Source organism: Grampus griseus (assembly GCF_964374135.1).
Source record: "Grampus griseus genome assembly, chromosome: 12".
NCBI classification, from domain to species: Eukaryota; Metazoa; Chordata; class Mammalia; order Artiodactyla; family Delphinidae; genus Grampus; species Grampus griseus.
Window position 1 is genome coordinate 44,546,500 of NC_139006.1, and position 14,754 is coordinate 44,561,253.

General features: G+C 37.6%; 1 pseudogene across 1 annotated transcript; it reads right to left on the reverse strand.

Moving 5' to 3' along the window:
• Positions 1-9,504: 9,504 nt before the first annotated feature.
• Positions 9,505-13,580, reverse strand: LOC309830520 (DNA replication complex GINS protein PSF2-like; annotated as a pseudogene). The gene is made up of 2 exons: positions 13,573-13,580; positions 9,505-10,249 (listed from the first exon to the last, which is right to left on the reverse strand). The product of its transcript is annotated as a DNA replication complex GINS protein PSF2-like (transcript).
• Between the last annotated feature and the right edge of the window lie 1,174 nt (positions 13,581-14,754).

The window sequence follows — 14,754 nt, forward strand, 5'->3', positions numbered from 1 at the left end:
AAACATCTTGTTAAATCATCTTTTCAGAATAATCATGCAAATTTGTGTAATCTGCCTGATATTAAGAGTGCGTGATTTTTTCGTATGGTTCCCAAGAAATGAAGCACGTATCTCTGAGTAACCATCAATAGAAATTGTCTGTTTCATTTCTTATACAATGATGAGAAAGGATCTTAAACTGTCTAAAATATGTCTTTCCAATACAATCTGATATGAGAGAGATCAATACAAAGGGATTTTAAAGATCAGGGAACAGTTTTGGTGTTTAAAAAACTGGCAATAGCAACTATTTCCTGGTAATGGACCCGATTTATCTTTCTTGAAAAATGACAACCAGACACTATTACAGGGCAAACGGACTTCAACGAATCTTTAAAATTTGCTGTTTGTGACAGAGTAGTTTTTCCATGCAGAAAAAAACAAGAATATTGCTCAGGTGGAATTAATGTCATGGACTGTGGGATATACGTATTAATTAGGGTTACAATTAGCGTGTGGTCATAATAATGGATTGATTTGAATTAGAAGCTTTAATTTGACAAGTAAATATCTGGGGCTGATTGGCAACAAGTATGTATTTAACTTTAACCTTGAATTGAGCTTGATGGCAAATAAACAGAGGAAAAAAACAGAACAAGAGAAAGAAAAATGGAGGCAAAAGAAGGCTTGGATGAAGGTTTGGGGAATGGAGAATGACAGATAACAGCAGAGAATCCACAGAGTAGACTTGTAGAACGAAAGGTGGATAGAAAAAGATGGCTAGAAGGAAAAAAGAAAAAAAAAGGCCAGAAAGAAGGGTCTATGTTTTTACTGCTATATTTTTACTCCCTTTGGTCTCCCTTTCTTCTTTCTACTTTTCCATTTTTTGAATCAGTTACTATTCTTTTCATTAGCTCTGCTGCGGTGGCCCGAGAGGCTGGTAGGATCTGCCCGGCTAAAACTATTGATGCATAATACATTATATGGAATAATATTCTTACTGTCCTTTGAGCCTTGAGTTTATTATCACTGGAGTACTTCGATAGCATTAAGCTACATGATAGACACTGAGAAACTCTACAAGCATTGCATATGGTTGTATAGGTATGTTTGTGTATTTACAGAGGTAGCTGAGCTCCCAACTCCTAATAAGGGCAAAATCCTATAAAATCAAGCTGTATTTCTTTCTGTTTAAATGCTGTGTCTAGCTACATGTACTCTCCATCTATTAGTAGAAGTAAATATATGCAATTATATAGCACAAATGAAGATTTTGAATTATATAAGCTAAACTACAAACATCTGTCTCTCTTTATTCTATTCATATAAGTGAGGGTATGTACTCATCAAAGATTAATACTAGCTGTGACTTTTTTTTCTGCCAAATGTATGTAGCATTTCCATACTAATGGTACTCCCATTAATGTGGAAGTGCTACATACATTTGATGTAGCCCAAGTGATGCCTAAGCCCTGTCCTTGAGAAGCTGATTGCCTACAGTATTGTAATTGATTAGGAAATATCAAAATGTTTGAAAAGAGATTGTTAAAATGGATGAAACTGTGTAAAAATGCTAAGAGAAAACAATCAGAGATTGTCATGAATTAAAGTGATACAAAGTTAGCAATAAGAAATCAGTAAATCAAAGTAAATTAAAAATAAAATAATTTAAATGAGCAAAAATTAGGTCATCAAAATTGTATAGTGTTTTATTATGGTGAATAAAAAGAAGCTTTTTCGTTGCATACATCAGGAATTCATTAAAGGAATGTTGAATTGTTTGATTATGCTAATGGCTTTGTGTTCATCTACCTACTCTTTTGCAACTTGCTTTTAAAAATTATGCATACATTTTCATGCTGATTGGCTTGGGTATGGGATGCAGTTACAGTTAAGGAATAAAGTGAGGGAAATAGTCCTCAAAGGACAGAAACTCTGTCCTTGATCCAGGGTAAAATAATTACTTTACTTAACACAGCGGGTGATAGGATTAAGTCACCAGAGAAACAAACCCTAGTTTCAGGATCTGGAACCTACTTTCTAGGAGCTAATCAATGACCAAGCAAAATAAATAGCTTAAATTAAAAAGACAAATTTTAAAATGTCACTTATGAACGAACCCTTTTATCCATTTCTTCTTTTTTTTCCTCCATTTTATTGTGTGTTTTTCACAATTTTGTTGATGTCTTTTACTGAGGATTTAAGATGTTTGAGGTGGAGAGTCATGAAGGAAGGCATTAAATTTTGTTTCTGAATTTCATAACCCAAGAAATGTAGAGGGCTTTATGACTGCTCAAGGTAACAGTTTTCTCTTCTGCATTTTGATTGAAAGTGGCCAACCATAGTCTAACTAGGGTAAATAAATGGATAAGCATGGAAAAGGCATTTATTTTACAGAATTATGTGTTTTTGAACATGTATTTAAAAAATCCTAATTAGTAGGATTCTTGGTCCTACTCTCTATTGAAAGAGACTCTGCCATTATCTCTATCCATTGGTCAGTTAGCAAATTGAGGACCTTAGCCTTGTTTTATAGAATCCTTAATAGGAATTAAAATGTCAACAATATAATTTTTTGATAGAAACATGCTTTCATAAAAATGAATTTATTTCTGAAAATCAATTCTAAAGTCATAATCTCTGAATATTTCAGACCCAGACTCAAGATAATATCACCAACACTGGAGAGTATCCATAGCGTACAGGCTCTGAGTTCCCTCAGAGGTAAGTCCTGCTATGAAATAAAACAGTGCTTCTCAAATGTTGATGTGCATACAAGTCACTAGAAATCTTGTCGAAATGTAGATTTGAATTCAGTTGATCTGAGGTAAGGCCTGTAATTCTTAATTCCTAACAAGTTCCCAGGTGATGCTGCAAGTCTCAGTTGCACACTTCATATAACAAAGGAATAAAGACATTACAGTTTGACTGTCCTAATGGAGAGAAGCAGATGAATAGTCCAAAATTCATTCATAAATGGCTTTAGAATATTCTTTTGTACTTATCTGGTTGTGAATTTATATTACATTTTAAAAATTTAGTGCACTTTAATTGAAACATTCTAAGGAACAACTATAAAGACTTTGGAAACCCTAGAATGTGGCAATAATCCCTTCATTCACTCCTAATAACTGCAATTTTTGTTTTTTGAGAGGCAATATAATCAATTTACATGCTGGTTCTTGACAAGATAGAGTTGCTTTATTTTTCTCTTGGCATTTTTTCCGCCTGAGTTCCTTTTTAGTATGCATTTAAGTTCCTATCTTTGGGAAGGGGTGTGTTGGATTGTTTGTACTTTATAAATTTTCTTATTGAAGTAATGTTAAAATTATTGACAGATTCCCAAGGCAATACAGAAAAAAATATTTTGTCTATATGATATAAGACTATGTAAAATAGATTATAGGCTGTGTGAGTAGGGAGTTTTGTAGAACTGGAGCAGAAGAAGGAAGAGGAGGAAGAAAATGGGACATTGCTGCTCTCCAAGGTGCAAAGCCAAACTTTAATGAAATTTTGAAATGGCACTGAGTCATTTTCAAATATTTATCTATCTTTCCATTTTAGCCCTTTCCTCATGATCCCCTATGCTTCATGCACTCAAATTACCTAAACCCTTATCAAAATGGGAGATGCACAGGGCCCCAAGTAGGGTGCACAGAATGTGCTGTGCACACCTCCAGGGCATAACATTTCCTGCAACTGAGCAACATGCATCAGAATCACCTAGAGATACTTGTTTGAATGCAAATTCCTGTACCTACATCAAACCTACTGATTTAGAATCTCTGGAGTGGGACTAAGAACTTCCCATTTCTCCAAATTCTAGAATTTGATGTTACATGTTCGAAAGTATGAGGACCACTAGTCTACATTTTGCATGGTTATCCAGGCCTGTTCTACTGCATACTCTGCAGTTATTCTGCAGCTCTCATAAATTAAAAATCAAATTTCTCTAACAAAGCTTGCTGAGGTGTTGGTGAATGGACAGACCTACAATATTCTGAAAGATATTTGGATTTTAAAACAGAATTATTGTTAACTAAAATGCAATTCTATTTGGCAAAATTTTAGGCATCAGGATAGGTGAAATCAAGTGGACAGGATATTTATAACGGAGATGTTCCTCTGGAATAAAACCTTCAAAGATGTTTCTCAAAAGAGAAACAACTTCTTCTCTTTCTTATGAACCTAAAGATTCCCTAAATAGTTACAAGCCCCCTATGCCCACCCATCCACATACCATTATGTATAGTTACACAGAGATTTGGGGGCAGAAGCAGCCATTTTTGTGGATGATTTATAAATCCTGTGATGGTACATAAGGACTGAGTGGTTTCGTGATATTTTCCAGGTGACTAAACCAGGGTGGAGGAAGGAAGTAGCAATATCCCTGTTCCACACATATTTACTTCCGAGTCCTTCCCATGGAACAAGTCAACACAACATTTGACGGCAATTAACAGCACAATGTGGCTAGTCTTATTAGCTTCTTTCTTTCTTTTTTCATTCGGAAGGCTGTTTGTTGGAAAGAGTTTAGGTTAACTATGTAAAATATACTCAGTTAATTGAGAGTGAATTATAGTTATAACTTTATATAGAGCGAGGACAGGTCTGAGGTTGAGATGAAAAATCACAGACCTTAAAAGTCTAACTTTGATTCCAGCTAGGGCTCCACACACAGATGTTCTCCTTTTAGTCTTTATTCATTTCCTCTTCTCCCTCTTCATCTGCAAAATGGTAAAGTAATAACTACTGTGCAGCAGTGTTCTCGGGGAGTAATCAATGTTTTTCCCAAGATGAAAAATATTTTGTATGTAGAATGAACAGTAGTACTTTAATTTCAACCACATGCTCTGCATAAAATAGGTCATTAGGCAAAAAGTTTTTTCCTTAAAAGTAGAATATGATAAGTAGCAGTGGAAATGCAGAATTTTACGGAAACAGTGATATTAGAAGTTGAATATCTGCTATAGTAAATCTCCTCACACACTTAACAAACAGCATGAGGTTTAGGTGTTTGTTTTTACAAGAACAGATTTTGCTAGTTTTAGGGAAGGGTGGATGAGGACTACTGAGTTCACTGATGGCTGACTCTTCCATGAATGGAAGAGACTTAGCGGGGGGAAGAAAAGACAATGTGAAGATAAAAGAGTCCAGTTCCTTCCTAAAATCCTTGTCAAACTTATAGGGCCCCCGAGTCTTCCAGCGAACTCATATTTGACCATAAGTTGTGTCGTAGCTGTGAGACAAGACTCAGAATTCCTGGAGGAAAGAGGTTGATACTTCCTTCCTTCAACCTTCCAGATATAACACACATGGTCCTTTAAAATCTAGAGTGATCCATCTAAAAACAAACAAACAAAAAGCTAAGGAAGTTAATAATTTGCTTCAAAATCTCCTTGAAGTAAGCTGGGGATAACTGGAGGATTGGATTGTACGGGAGGGAAGTTGATTAAAGACAAGTCAAGGATCTGACCAGGAGTTTTGTTTGGTCTTCAGTGCATGTGGCTATTTAAACTAAAATTGATCACAGTTGAATAAAATTAAAAGTACACTTTCTCAGTCATTCTGGCATATTCCAAGGGTTCAATAGCCACATGTGGCTACTGTATCAAATGTACAGATATAAAACATGTCCATCATTGCCAAAAGTTCTATTGGCCAGCACTAGACTAGATATTCACAGACCAAATCGCCCACCAGGAAAGGTCTTTCTGCCCTGAACAGACCTCACCTCTGACCTGGTGCCCATACTTACTTCTCTCTTTTTTTTTTTTTTTTGCGATACACGGGCCTCTCTCACTGTTGTGGCCTCTCCCGTTGCAGAGCACAGGCTCCGGACGTGCAGGCCCAGCGGCCATGGCTCACGGGCCCAGCCGCTCCGCGGCATGTGGGATCTTCCCGGACCGGGGCACGAACCCGTGTCCTCTGCATCAGCAGGCGGACTCTCAACCACTGCGCCACCAGGGAAGCCCTTACTTCTCTTTTTAAAGTCACGTTACTACTGTATCTACAGAGTCCTTACTGGTCACTTATCTTTTTATCACCTTAAAGGAGATAAAGTGAAATACAGCAGATATTCCTGATCAGATAGAATAAAGGATTGGGATTTGTACTGAGATATGATTGCCATGTTTTTTCTTTTACTGGTGTATTGAAATATAATCACACAGGTTCCAAACTTTAGGAATCCCCCAAACCAGCAGTATGAATCTACATTTGAAATGGGGGTCCCAAACACCAGACTGCTCGTGGTAATAGGAACTTCTCTAATCCACCTATCAGCCGTGCAGGCAAGTAAGCAAGCAGACACTGAACAAACAATTATTTGTCTAGCAATGTTGGGGCACAATGGAGAGAGAAGACAAGATTTGGTGTTTATTCAAGGTATTCATATGAGTCTGAGCAACAGTTACCTGAGTAGAAAAAAAACGTGGAATTAAGTTACATACAAACTTAAATGGGTGCTCTAGAGTTTTTACTTTAGATAGGAAAAGGCACCTGCCCAAAGCTTCAGGGCTCTTCTTTGGTGAGGTTGATGGCAACCAGGTAGAATTGAGTGTAGATATGCCAGAAGGCTTGAGCTTAGGTGGAGGGTAGAGGTAGAGTGTGAGTGACAACAGATTTTGACAGGTTTTTTTTTTTCTTTTTAAAAACACAGAAATTCTTTCTTGAGGCAGTTGGTAATAACACTCAGATGCTGGATCTGATGTGTAGCATAAGATATTTTTAACTTTTCTATTGACAGAAACACTGAAAGATAGCTTTCCCACTGGACAAAATTCTTTGTCTGTATTCCTCAGGCTTTTCGATAATTGAAAAAACAGACAGTCAACTAACTTTCCAACTTTAGATCAAATGCAAGGAAATCAGTGGTGTTCAATTGGAGAATGAGAGGTCCCTAAATCATATAGTTCTCTGTTTTTGCAGAAAAATAGATGCCTGTATAGAATCATCACCACTCTGGCATATGTGAAGAAAAAAGAAAACAAAGTAAAGCCTATGAAGAGATTTCATAACAAAAAGAAAGGATAAATAATACATACATAATAAGTAGATACATATTTCATTGTAGTTTAATCAGTATAAAATTTTGAAACCAATCAAGTTTTATAAAACATTATACATATGACAATACAGAAAAGAGATGACATAAGGTGATAGAGATGAAAAATATGTGTGGGCCAAGAGATGTAAAGTAATATAAAGGTTAAGTACAATAAATAAAAATGTTATAAAATTTATTAAAAAGTGGAAATAAAATTTTTACCTGTTGTAGACAAAGTAAAGAATAGGACTGACATGGCAGAAGATCAAAAATTACATAAAAGATTAACTTAAGATGTTGCCTAAAATGCATAGGACAGCAAAAAGAGGTGCAAACAATTAATGGAAAGATGATAAACACAAAAGATAAACAACGAAATATGGAAACTTGTTGTTTTCCTAAAGAAGAATCATAACAAATGACCTAAAAGAAAATGTAAAAATATTATGAGAGAAAACACCCAGGATAAACTCACTCTGTAAACTCATATGGCCCATGAGTTGTCAAGTTTAAATGAAAAGGAACTGAATGTAAACACATTCTGATAAAAGTCTGTACATTTAAAAATAAAAAAGAAACTACAAGCATCTAGGATGAAGGAAAAAAAATTAAATACAATGAAAGAAAAAACACCTGGATTTCAAACTTTTCCAAAACTTATAAAGAAGAGAAAACAACAGAGCAAGATCTATCACAGAAGTTTCCAACACTTTTGCAACATGGCCCCAGAGGAGTGAAATGTGGCATGTTTAGTGCTTGGGGCTGTTTGCAGTCAGGTGACTAGTGTGGTAAACCTACTGCCAAGGCGTTTGCTCAGCCACGCTCAGGCTGAGGGAGTTCCCATCCTGTTACCATTCCTAAACCCATTCTTGACATAAGGGATTTTAAGGGAAAAGGTTGTGATGTAAGAGATCTGGACCCAGTCAAGTTTCCATATTCACTGGGAAAAGTAAAGGGAAAGACTAAAAAGCTAGCATTTATATTGTTCTGAAAACAAGCAACTATCAAGCAATTTAAAGTCATATTCAAGTTCAGTGAGGCACAATTAAATAAACATTTTAACAAAGAATTTGTAAACTGTGTTCAGAAAAAAAGATGGAAAATTGCAAAATTACTATAACAAACTTGTAATGATAAAATAGTTTAAAAATGATAATCAAGGGGCTTCCCTGGTGGCGCAGTGGTTGAGAGTCCACCTGCCGATGCAGGCGACGCTGGTTCGTGCCCCGGTCCGGGAAGATCCCACATGCCGCGGAGTGGCTGGGCCCGTGAGCCATGGCTGCTGAGCCTGCGTGTCCCGAGCCTGTGCTCCGCAACGGGAGAGGCCACAACAGTGAGAGGCCCAAGTACCGCAAAAAAAAAAAAAAAAAAAAAAAAAAAAGATAATCAAGGTTTAAGTACTGATTCTTAAAAAAAATGAAAGCACGGAAGGGTAGAAGTGGAATAAAAGAGTTTGGTAATTTTCTCATTCTACATGGAAGAGGTCAGGATAGGCCCTTAAAATACTAATATTCATAAATAAAGATATTTGAAATTTAATATTTTAAAAATGCAAGCCTAACAGTTATAAAACAAAAACAGGATGTTTACCTTTAAAATGAAAAGGAAAAAATTAAATAAAGTATAATGTAAAGGAAGCACAATAACTCAAAAGCATGAAACTAGATTAAAGAAGACCCGACATATTAATCATGAAAATACATTTAAACACTTTGAAATTTTCTATTAATAGGCAAATCTCAGACTGTGTGTAAATATCAAAACACAGATGTCATTGGCAGCGTAATTTTGCTATTAAAAAGCTCAAAATCTATTCAGAAGAGAGATAAAATTTTAAACACACCATATAAATCAAATACATATGTATATTTAAAAATAAGAAAAACTGGAAAAGAAAAAGAATTAACATATGAATTCAGATGCTAGGAAAATAATAAAATAAAACTAAAGAAAATAGAATGAAAGAATTAATAAAATTAAAGACAGGAATTAACGAAGCATTGCTGAATTTTTTTTTTATTCCGTCTTCATCGTGTATCAGAGCTTAGAGGACAAACATGGGTCAACCGTCGCTAGCCACTCATGTGCTCTCCTCCTCTGTGTGAACCACCTCTGTAGGAGATCCTAAATTTAGCTCAAGAGATCAGGATCAAAAAGGGAAAAGAAAAATGCCACGGCCTCGTCGGCACTCCCGCTATCTCCCTATCCTTTGAAAGCAACAAGTGACGTCACCCAGCACTCACCTACGCATGACAGTTTCCAGCCAGGGCCACTCACCTGCGCATGACAGTTGCGAGCAAGAGCCTGAGGCCCTGCTGGGGGAAACCGCTTGTTCTGCCAAAGCTTTTTTCCTTTCCCGCATGAAAGGCCAGCTGGCTCCTAGGTACAGATGTGGAATTACAGCACGTGTCGAGGACTAAGCACAAGCCTTTCTAACAATGTTACAGAGCCGTTCCTTGCTTCACTGCACTTTTTTTTCAGACATTCAAAAGTGGTTCTAGAACTCCAGAAATGTGAGTCTCTCTATCCAGTCCTGAGCGCTCACACACCACCCGGGAGCCTCCTGCCTCAGACAAGGGCCTGGACGAACCTGTCTCTCCCTCGAAGTCTTGAGACTGGGCACCTTCAGAAGGTTGCAGGTGTGTGCGGAGTTTGTAGTGGAGCTGGTGGGAGGAAAGCCCGGGGGTGTTGACCTCCATCAAGGTCAAGTTATCCAGCTCGGCGCGTGTCACCCGTTGTCTCACTGAGCTGTCGGCAGACGCCTGGAGCTTGGCTAGCGAGTGGCCAGATCTCATCTGCTTTCGGGATGTTGTCCGAAACCTTATTTAGTAGGAGTTTGGTAAGTTCCCCTGGAGTAAGGGCTAGGTCTGGGGGGAACGTTTCTTCCTTTCCTTCATTATCCTTCATCTTCTCCAACTTTTCTGTGTCCGTCCACTCGGGAAGAAGCAGCCGACCCTTCTTGGGTTTGGGTTGATTGCCCGCCACACAGGCACCTGCACTGAGGAGACAGGGCAGAAGGGGCCCAGGTCGCCCCCAATGAGGTAGATCTTGTCCAGGCTGAAGTTCGGGATAATGGGGACCAGCTCCTTCTTAGCCACAAATTCCAAGTCCTTGGCGGCGCCAGTGGTAGGCCTGGGACTCGCCCTCAGCTCCCAGGAAAATGCGCGGAGGTGGCTGCTTTCCTGCCACTTTCCTGCCACGGTGCAGGACCCGCCCCCTGAACTATTTTTAGAGTTATTTTATGCCTAAAACTAAAAGCTGATGCTTTTTAAAAAATCAGTAAAATAGAGTTAACCTTGGCAAGTCTGATTTAGTGAAATATGGAATAAATCTATTTAAAATTAGAAATTAGAGTTGTTTTAGTTATCAATATTGAAGTGATTAAAACATTAAAAATAATGGGTAAATTGCGTGGCAACAAATGGAAAAATCCAGAAAAGTGGATATTTTTCTAGAAACTATATGCAGGAAGTTGAAAAGATCATGTGTACATGAACAATAAAAAGAATAGGAGAAGATAATTCAATTATTATTTTTTTTAAATAACAGGGGGTAAAATTTCTTCATTAAAGAATCACAAATCCCAAAAGCCTTAAAAACTGACTGGCAAATTTGATCTAATAAAAAATTTAAGACTTCTACTAAAATATCTCAAAAATAAAGAACAGGAGAAAATGTTGGCCACACATCAATAGATAATGGATAAATATGCATAAATATAAAGAGCAAGTATGGATCTAAAGGAAAAAGATAAACAGTTAAATAGGAAAATGAATAATGGATATGAACAGGCAATTCATTATATTTTTATTAATGAATTGATTTATTTATTTTTGGCTGTGTTGGGTCTTTGTTGCTGCTCGCAGGCTTTCTCTAGTTGTGGTGAGCGGGGGCTACTCTTTGTTGCGGGGCGCAAGCCTCTCCTTGCGGTGGCTTCTCTTGTTGCAGAGCACAGGCTCTAGGCACGCGGACTTCAGTAGTTGTGGCACGTGGGCTCGGTAGTTGTGGCTCACGGGCTCTGGAGTGCAGGCTCAGTAGTTGTGGTGCACGGGCTGAGTTGCCCCGTGGCATGTGGGATCTTCCTGAAGTAGGGCTCGAACCTGTGTGCCCTGCATTGGCAGGCGGATTCTTAACCACTGCACCACCAAGGAAGTCCCAATTTATTGTTGAAGATACTCAAATGGTTGATAAACATATGAAAATTATTACACTTCTAAATGCAAATTAAAATAATAAAGACACTTCTCTTCCATAAGGTTGACAAATTTGAAGTAATTGATAAGAACTATTTTTGGCCAGAATGTGAGCAAACACTGTTGATGGGAAATAAATTGCTGAAGTCTTTGATAATGGACAGAAATTTTATGTAAAGACATCATTGGATTGGTATTTGCCTGTGTATGTGAGTGTGTGTGTATACACATATACATATGTATATATAATTATATACATAGGTCTCATATATAACATTTTCATATATAACATATGAAAACATATACCTATGTATATATATTTTGCATTTGTATGAATTTGTGGAGAGTAGAATAGAAGGATTCACCCTGTGATTTCCTCTGAGAAAAGGAACAGGGGCTGGTGTAGTGGTAAATGAGGCTTTCACGTTATGCTTCATGTACTAGATGTTTGCCTCATTTGCTTTGTTGTGTGTTTTTTTTTTTTGCGGTACGCGGGCCTCTCACTGCTGTGGCCTCTCCCATTGCGGAGCTCAGGCTCCAGACGCTCAGGCTCAGCGGCCATGGCTCACGGGCCCAGCTGCTCCGCGGCATGTGGGATCTTCCCGGACCGGGGCACGAACCTGTGTCCCCTGCATCGGCAGGCGGACTCTCAACCAGTTCACCACCAGGAAAGCCCTTGTTGTGTTTTTTAACAAAGAGAAATATAATTTATTACTTATTTAAGTAAAAATATAACTTCTTGCAAAAGAAGGAGTGGAGGTAATTTGTATTCTAAGGGCACAGAGAAATCATTTCAAGGATACCCCAGTGGATATTTTGGTTATGAAGTAGATAGCTGTGGAATATTCTATTCATTAAATTGGTTAGCAGAATAAAAATTCTAGGACTGTCTCACGATGATTTGGAAGAGCCTAAAGCTGTGGTGCATTTTCCCAAGTCATTAAAACTCTTTGTACATTTAATTTAAAATTACTACCTAACATTAGGTAATATTTCTCTGTCATTCAATTTTAAGTTTCTTACAATTTGCCTTTTAAAAACCTCCAGCCGTGAAGGGTCATTTTTGTGTGCACGTTTGTTGCCATGTCTATTTATTTTTCAGATTGAAACACTATAGCCTGTAAGCTCCCGCACCCCACGTTTCAAAGCCGTGTATTTTCTTAGGCTATTAGGAAGATGTTCTTGTGGAGAGCTCCTTGGACTGAGAATTTCCTTTCTGTTTTTATGTGAAATACTCAAGGAAAGGCCTTTCTGTAGTTGCTTTTCTGTCTTTTATAGATATGTGTAGATCAGAAATATTTTCTGTCTTCAACTGCATTCTTCAACCCTGAGTCACGTAGGCCTGTCAGATTCAGCCTTGTAATTTTGCCTTTATACTACTTTTCACGACTAGCATTCTTTGGGCGCCTCTATGCTCTCTCTGAAGCTTCACTCTCTTTTTTACACTCAGTGTTCCTGACCCACTCACCTTAGCATGTATTTCCACTAGTGTTCCTTGAGAGTAAAGTTTTTCACTTCTGAAAATGAGTATTTGCTCTGAATGTCTCCGGAACCTACACCGACACAGCTGTGTTTGATCTTCTCACATTCAGAAGCTGTTTGCTCTCTGTGAAACTTGTATCCTGTGAGGACATTTAGGCTGTTCCCAGATCCTTTAGTCCCTGCCTCCATAGGGTTATCTCATTTTGGTTGTGATTATTTTGGAGTAAGATTTGGTTCCCATGGCTTGTGGTATAAGCGGGTATCCCCCTTTCGCTCCTCAGTGCTCCAACCACATAGTTGTTATGCTGTTCAGGGCACACAGCTCTTGGTGTTTGGGCCACACTCATGCCTGTCCTAAGTTCACGGGGATTCCTTGTTCCTAGTTTTGTAGAGGATATTGTCCGTAGTTTTGTTTGTTTTGTCTTCTTTAACACTCCTGATTTATTATTTAGGAGGGTTTTGGGCAATATTTAAAAAGCTATACTGCTGGCATCATCACACTGCACAGTTGCTGGTTTATTTGATATCAGGAGGCTTCAACTTTTGTTTATGTAGTGAAATCTATCAGTATTTTCATCACCAGCTTATTTAGAAATGTGAAAATAAGGGTGTTTTGATATTTTAATTTTAGCTCATGTCTTAGCTTTTTTGGAATGTAGCATTGATTGTTGATTTTCTTTCTCCCACTACTTAAAAGGCCATGTGAGGGCGGTGATACTGTCTTATTCATCTCTGTGTTCACATCACCTGGCACCTACAAACAAATGCTTGTTGGAAAAAAATGAATAAAATTTTTATAATTCATTATTATTACTATAATTCAATAAAGTTTTCATTCTTGGTCCACCTATGTAAACTTCTAGTACTTACCTCTTCATACCTCTAAATTTCTACCCTCCCCTTTTCTGCTTTCTTTTTTCTCCTTAGCAGGTGTATTACTATCATGTTATATCTTTTTTTTTTTTTTCATTTGCATCCTTAAAATCTTTTATTGTTTTCCTGCTGCTTATAGGATAAGGTCAGATCCCCCTTGCATGGCAACTCAGTCCTCCCTGATCTGGCCTGGCCTGTGCCTGCGCCTGCCTCTGTCCCATCCCACCTTCCCTGACCCTCCATCCAGTCACGGTGCTCGCATCGTCTGGAAAGCAACGCATTCTTTCTGTATGTTCCTGCTTTAAATTGTTACTTTATCTCCTGTTTACCTCCATTGTCTTCCTGGAGAAATAGCATAAATACCCCTCCCCTTCATACTCCTAAGTGAGTATTGCCCTTTCAGGTCAGAGAATATTGTCATCTTTTTTTTTTTTTTGAGATTAAGTTTTAATTTTATTTTATTTTTAATTAAAAAAATTTTTTTAACATCTCTATTAGAGTATAATTGCTTTACAATGGTGTGTCAGTTTATGCTTTATAACAAAATGAATCAGTTATACATATACATATGTCCCCATATCTCTTCCCTCTTGCATCTCCCTCCCTCTCACCCTCCCTATCCCACCCCTCTAGGTGGTCACAAAGCACCGAGCTGATCTTGCTGTGCTATGCGTCTGCTTCCCACTAGCTATCTATTTTATGTTTGGTAGTGTATATATGTCCATATCATGTTGTATCTTACTTATCTTGTTTATTTTGTCTCTCCATCCTCACTGCTGACAGGAATGTGAGCTTCCTGAAGACAGGAATTTTACCTGTTTTCTTCACTGCTATATCCCTAACATCTAGAGAAGTATCTGGCAAAGCATAGATATTCAATAAATAATTCTTGGGGTGATTTTCTTCCTTAAGAATGAACTTTCATAATCCTCATTCTTACACATGTGAGGTGTTATCAGTTGAAATCATGGAAATTCTAGCTTTTCAGAAACGTCGCTGAAATTAATGAAAAAAAAAGTGAGGTCATATATTTTTATAAGCATATCTAATTAAAAGAAAATAACTCATTAATTATAAAAATTTTGTATCATTTGCAAAATGTTAAATTATTTTAACAGAAATGCTCTAAGTTTGAAAATGAAGATGTTGATTTTTCCTTACAGTACCACTTGGTTTACT